The sequence below is a fragment of the Nanorana parkeri genome, unplaced genomic scaffold (genome assembly GCF_000935625.1).
Source record: "Nanorana parkeri isolate BGI_ZX_2015 unplaced genomic scaffold, ASM93562v1 scaffold2855, whole genome shotgun sequence".
NCBI lineage: Eukaryota > Metazoa > Chordata > Amphibia > Anura > Dicroglossidae > Nanorana > Nanorana parkeri.
This window is the reverse complement of record NW_017309123.1, coordinates 28,935-36,454: the sequence shown is the minus strand read 5'-3', so window position 1 is coordinate 36,454 and position 7,520 is coordinate 28,935.

Sequence of the window (7,520 nt, the reverse complement as noted above, 5' to 3'; positions counted from 1 at the left end):
AATGTTCTTGCTTGTGGGGGGGGGGGGTGGGGGGGGGGGGGTGCAGTCCAGTCTGGGGAAATCCTCCAATAATCAGCCATTCAAATATCCTAAACATAAGTCATGAGTCCTGGGAGACCATTGCTAATGAGCCCCCTGAACTCTCTAATTGGCTGCGTGTCTTCCCTGTGTAGAGTGAGTGCCGGACAGCCGACTCTCAGCATTGTACGCCATTCCTGTGCCTATCATGTTCTCCTCCGATAGTACAAAGGAGCCGAGCCTCCCACCTAGTTATGTGATTGTTGTTAGGCAAATGAAGCTGCGAGGAGATGAATTAGACACTGGGGACCCATTGGTGGCTGTCTTCAAGCCATCTATTCAGTCCTTCGTTGACTCTGTAGGACTCACTTACTGAAGCAGCTGTACTGATTTACTGCTGCTGTGTGAGAGATAATATAGTGACCAGCATGGTGCTTAGTAGTAGCTTAACAACAGTAAAATGACCCTGCGCTGCTTGAGCTGCCTGCCCTTTCACATGCATGAAAAATGTGTACGCTAATACGGTGCTACTGTGAGAATGAAGCGTGAAGAGCCGCATTCTATCAAAACCCGTGAGTTTCCAGCAAAGTCAACAGATAACGGGACAAATCTGCTGGTAGAATAGAAGGCCCATAAAACGAGACCACCTCTGGCTGCTGGATGATGGTGGGAGCCCGAGTCCTCCTCTAAGGGACACTTTTTGCTGTTCACATCTGGGAGCCAGAGATCCACCAGTGGAAAGGTCTGGGTGGGAGTGGCGCCGAAGCTAAAGGAAGTTTGGAGTTTTTGGTGCTGTGGAGTGCAAACCGTTTGTTGAGACAAAAAAGAAAAGGTCCATAAGTGGCTCCTAGACCACGGCTATCTTCTAGCCATTGAAGGCCAGTAAGTGAGACTTCTGATGTAGATGGAAGTTAAGTGCCAGGAAGGGTGAATCGGTGGGTCAAGCAATGGTACACATTCTGGGCACCGGACGGATGTCCCTCTCTTTCTCCTCATAGATCACTTGACTTGAATACACGACACACACATTAAGGCCCCTGATAGGTCCACTTGTTGTCCAATAGGAGACATGGAACTTCTAGACCAGGAATGAGATCCACGAATTTATCAATAATTAATTTCTCAATGATCACTCCAAATATTTTATAGCATTATACACTGAGTGGCCAGATTATTATGACCCCCCCTCCCCCCATCAGTACTTGGTTGGGCCGCCTGGTGACCCCACGAGATGGTGAAAGGTGATGCGCGGAATCTGACACGGCACTGTTGCCCTTCCGTTGTCTTGTACCAGTCTTGCCCCTCCCCCGTTCTGCCCTAACATTGACTAGTCGCTGACGGCCACAATTCGCACGCTCAGACCCAGATGTTCGGCTGACAGTCCGGTCTTTAAACACTTTAACAATGAGCCGCTCCTGAACATGTAACGCATTCTGCTGTGTTGCTGATACTCGCTCCATGGCTCCGAGCGCCAACAATCATCCCGCGTTCCAAGGCTGTTACATCGCGTTGTTTCCCCGAATCTTCCCAATCACTTCTACTGTCGTGGTAACCAACCCGCTTCCCTATTTATAATGGTCTGGCCCTCTAGCAACTTCAGCGCCAAATTATAGCTAATTAGCCTACAAACGTCAGGTGGTCATAATAATCCGGCCACTCGGTGTATATAATAATCCGGCCACTCGGTGTATATAAGAATCCGGCCACTCGGTGTATATAATAATCCGGCCACTCGGTGTATATAATAATCCGGCCACTCAGTGTATATAAGAATCCGGCCACTCAGTGTATATAATAATCCGGCCACTCGGTGTATATAATAATCCGGCCACTCGGTGTATATAAGAATCCGGCCACTCGGTGTATATAAGAATCCGCCCACTCGGTGTATATAAGAATCCGCCCACTCGGTGTATATAAGAATCCGGCCACTCGGTGTATATAATAATCCGGCCACTCGGTGTATACAATATGACCAAAAGTATATGAACACCTGACCATCACAACTGCTCCTTCAGCGGCTATGCTGTAATCTTACAAGCCCTGAAAAAGAGGGATTCAGTAAACCCTGAAACGTGTTGGCTGAACTCAACTGATTCAGCAATTCATCTCTTTGGCGTTCCACTTCCTTTTACATCTATAGAGATTCACCTGTTTCAGCTTCAATGGGTCCATCTTCGCAGTCCAAAAGCTGTCTGAACATCAGGGCTGTAAAGATCAACGTGCCGTGACTCCAGGCAAGGCGGAGGTCTTCTTCACCAGAGGATCCTTGCATGGGGGTGACACAGGCTGGGTTTGTCTCAATGACCATCATGGTGTCCTTTAAGACGCCATTGGCCTCATCATGGTCAGGGACCACAATATCAATCTAGAGAAAGATTCCAGGGCCGTGTGAGTTGCGAAACCTTCATGGTTCCATCAGACCTAAGGAGACGTCTATGCGTTACCCACACAGGAAGCGAGAGAATATCTCCCCAAATGGGATACAGATGGCAAAGAAATGTGCATATACCTTCTACCATCTGTGTAAGGAAGCCTGGAGCTCCAAACCCCATGCTCTAAGGCCCCGTTCACATATAGCGACATACCTTTTGCAGCGGATCCGCACGGCCGGGATAGCGCGACTTTCGGGGCGACGTTCCAGCGACGATCCAGCGACGGTAGCGCGATCTTCCCCGTCGGGCTCCATAGAAAAAAAGTAAAATCGCGCAAAATCCGCCGAAAAAAGGGTCCGGTAGAAGCGACTTGCGACCGCGACGAGCGACGCGCGACATGGAGTTAAGACAGCTCCATTGAATAACATTGGCCGGCGACTTCTCGCGATATCGCGCGGCAAAAATGCGCGATATCGCGGCGGAAATCGCGCGACAATTCGCTATATGTGAACGGGGCCTAAGGGTTCCTGCACCCAGGGCCGGATTTCCCACAAGGCCACCGAGGCCCGGTGATCATTGAGGATCATCCTCCATGATACACAACCTACACGGCATGCAGGAAGGGCCACGGCCAATATCCAATGGTGGATGATGCACCTGCACAATGGTCCACCTTTTACTATTCTGCCCTAATGAGGACAGGCCGACAGTGAGAGGAAATGCAGAGTGTGCACGCAGGAGTACCTGGCATCGGGAGGAGAAGTCATTTATTCTGGATCTTGGAGAGGATAATGGGCAAGTATTTGTTTATAACACTGGTTAAATTTTCATTAGGCAGATTAATGGGATATCAGGTTCTGTCAACATGGAGCTCAGTTATGTCCTTGTAAGAGATAAACGGGCAAACAGAGGCAGCACCGCGCTCTCTAAATGAGATTCCTGCCATATTCCCCTCATATATAAACATATAGATTTCCGCCATCAGTTCTTCAAATGAGAATGAAAAAAAAAAAAGCTGTTTCTTAAAATACCCGACGTGTTCCTGGCTGGGTAATAAATTTGTCAGGATAAGCTCGAATCAAGCTGTCTTCTTCATGCAACTTGAAAAGCACAGATAATGGAGGAGCTCGGCCTGTGTTATGCGTCACCCTGAGCTTAGCCGCATCTTGCTGTGAGCTGAAAATGTGTTATTGTACAAATATATTTTTATTGCCTGATTTGACTGTGAAATCCGCGCGGCCTGAAAGCTGGTAAATAATACATTGCTTCAATCTCCTTCTAAGCCCTGGCGGGGCCGCCGAGAGCCCGGCATTCCACAGCAAAACACTCAAGTGCTCAGAATAACCACATTCACCACCGATATTTACATCTCAACGGCGGGGAGAAACTGCGGTGATGTCCAGGCTGTGAGGCCACTGATAGGTCCGCTTGTTGTCACATAGGAGACATGGAACTTCTAGGCCTGGGAATGGGATCCACCAATGTATCAATAATTTATTTCTCAATGATCACTACAAATGTTTTATAGCATTATATACCATATGGCCATCACAACTGCCTATTTGGTCAGGAATATGTGGACCCCCCTCCAAATTATGGGATTCAGGTGTCTCCAGTGAAGGTTCTGTTAATACTACATCATATAAAGACATTGTAGACTATGGTGCTCTTCCAGCCTTGTGGTCACAGTTTGGTGAAGACCCTTTTCTGTTCCACCCATGACTGTCCCCTGTGTACACAGCCAGCTCCATAAAGACATGGTGTGACCGTTTGGTGAAGGTCCTTTTCTGGTCCACCATGACTGCCCCCTGTGTACAAAGCCAGCTCCATAAAGACATGGTGTGACCGTTTGGTGAAGGTCCTTTTCTGGTCCACCATGACTGCCCCCTGTGTACAAAGCCAGCTCCATAAAGACATGGTGTGACCGTTTGGTGAAGGTCCTTTTCTGGTCCACCATGACTGCCCCCTGTGTACAAAGCCAGCTCCATAAAGACATGGTGTGACCGTTTGGTGAAGGTCCTTTTCTGGTCCACCATGACTGCCCCCTGTGTACAAAGCCAGCTCCATAAAGACATGGTGTGACCGTTTGGTGAAGGTCCTTTTCTGGTCCACCATGACAGTCCCCTGTGTACAAAGCCAGCCCAATGTGACGGACTCCCTGGTACCCCGACTGGATATCTCCGTCTTCAGCCTGTTCCCTGAGTGCTGGAACCAGAAGCGGTGACTATGACATGGAAGGCTTCCTCCAAGAATCAGACAAGACTGACTTTGGAGTGAAACAAGAACAGCTTTATTGAGGCCGAGCACACAGAGTTTATATCTGACAGGAATAGATAAGCGTTCATTGTTACATGGAAGAGTTTCCTCCCCCAGACAGCTAGGTGCCGCATTGTATTGTCTTACTTAGGTCTCGTTCACACCCAGGCGTATTGAATATGCGCGTCTGTCGCGCGACCGTTGCGCGTTTTTTTACCGCGATTCGCGGTAAAAAAGTTGCGCGACAAACGCGCGTTTCCGAAGGCTACTTGGCTGTATCCCAATGGAAACGCGCAACAAAACGGCCCAAAGTAGTACATGTACCTTTTCAGGCGCGGGCCGTTTTGTAGCGCGTTAGGGATGGGCGGAAATACGCCGAGGTGGGAACGAGACCATTGAATACAATGGGATTTATATTTTTGAGCGTTTTGTAGAGCGTTCGTTGAGCGTAGAACCCGCTACAAAACGCTCAGGTGTGAACGAGGGCTTAGAGAGGAGCTTAATCTCATCACTCACAATGGCCCCTCCAGCCAACCTGCTGCCTTTAGAACAATGGTTTCCATCAAGTCATATAGTGAGCGGCTCTCCTCAGGTAAAATAGTAAACTGTAAAACACCCCCAGCACACAACGTTCTCCGGGGCAATGAATCTCTGCAGCCCTAGGTCCGTCACAGTGACCATCTTGGTGGAGGAACTCGAGTGTCCTACACAGAGCCCTGACCTCAACCCTACTTATCACCATTGGGATGAATTGGAACGCCGATTGTGAGGCGGATCTTCTCATCCAACATCAGTACCTGACCTTACACAAGAGACAAATTCCCAGAGACACCCTCCAAAATCTTGTGGAAGCCTTCTAGAAGAGTGACCACAAAAGGGGGAAAATACATAATAAAGAGGAGTTCTTTATCAATTAATGGTCATGGTTTTGGAATGTGATGTCCTACAAACTCACGCAGGTGTGAAAATCAGGAATCAACAAACTTTTGGACATTTAGTATATAAGGAACATTGCAGCGTCACTGGAGAACATCCGTACGGAAAGAATAAGAGGGACTCTGTTTTCTGAGACTGGACCTGAGGCCTAATGGAGGTTATATGCTGCTAATCCTTCACCCAACATGTTCATTATCTGACCAGAACACAAAGATCCCATCCTGGGTACTCTGCAGATCATTCTTCATATAAGCTTTGGCATGGACATCACCAGATTCCCCGATCTGTCCTGCTGACAAACATATGTGTCTTGGATGAATGGACTTCACACAAAAGTCTAACACGCTGAAGTCTGTCTTCGGGTTCTGCCGGTATTCTTCGCTCACTCCCGTTACTTCATCAGAAAGTCTTAGAGGCTTTGTACAGAGAGGAGAAGAACCAGTGACGGGGTGTCACAAGGACAGGAAGGGATGGGACGTCTCTCTGATGGGGACAAAGCTACAACAGACCAATATGAGGGAAAGCAACCATTCCGAAGCCTTACATAGGTCTACTGGAGATAGAACTTTGTATTTTTCAGAGACCTCCCATACATTTGAGGTCTCTGAAGTGGGATTTGGTTTATGGGGGGTATTTCCTCAGGTTACTTTTATTATTTAGTTAATGATTTCAACAAATTGACTTCTTGAGGGACGCGGTTTTAGTCCTTTGAATTTTGACAATAAGAATTTTTATGAATGGATTTTATTCATCTGTTGTGGTCCTCGAATAGTTAATGTCACTGAGCGGTGGATCTGGTGTCTTGCCGTGGACTCCAAGACGTTTTCAGGGTGTGCGGGTCCTATAGTTTTTGTAATTTGCTTTCAGTGGGGAGGAGATAGACCCTCCATCAGGTTTTTGTCTGTCTTCCTGTTCTGGTGAATCCCTCAACCTTTTATTTCTTGTTTCCGATGTCACTGGGACAGGAAGTGAAGGGAGCAATAAACACATGGCAGAAGATCTGACTCCTACCCTCTGGAGTAAGGGCCCATTCACACCACATCCAGATCATCTCCAGACCAGACCAGATTGTTTCCGGACCCAAAATGCATCCTAATGTCTCCCTATGCTATTTCTGGCCTCTGTTCCCACCAGCGCAGTCCATTCCAGACCAGACCAGAAAAATACTGCAGGTCCCATTTTGTCTGGTCAGGGATGCACTGGAACTGCAGCAGGTCGGCAGATCTGATCCGGAAAATGGTGTGAACCTGCCCTTAGGGCCCATTCACACCACATCCAGATCATCTCCAGACCAGACCAGATTGTTTCTGGACCCAAAATGCGTCCTAATATATCCCTATAGTATTTCTGGCCTCTGTTCCCACCAGCGCAGTCCCTTCCAGACTAGAAGAATAGTGGGGTCTTGTCTCATTTTGTCTTGTCTGGAATGCACTGGAACTGAGGGCAGGTTCACAGATCTGGTCTGGAAAATGGTGTGAACCTGCCCGGAGTTCCAGTGCATTCCAGACAAGATGAGCCATGCAGTATTTTTCTGGTCTGCAACGGACTGCGCTGGTGTGAACAGAGGCCAGAAATAGCATAGGGATACATCAGGATGCATTTTGGGTCTGGAAACAATCTGGTCTGGTCTGGAGGTGATCTGGATGTGGTGTGAATGGGCCCTTAAGGGGCAATCAATAGAAAACTGGCCCATCAAGGCCTTCATAAGAGCACCACCTCCACCCCACTCTTCCAGCTGTAGTATGGAGGTGGGTGTGTGATATGGGATCTGTGCGCTCTCAGGAGATTGGTGGATTGGCAGTGGCGTCACAAGGGGGGGTGCGGCCCGCACCCGGGTGACACCATTGGAGGGGTGACACCAAAATGACTCACAGTCATTTTGGTGTCACCCCCCCTCTGAAAAGTCGGGCGCTCGGTCATGGACCGAACGCCCAA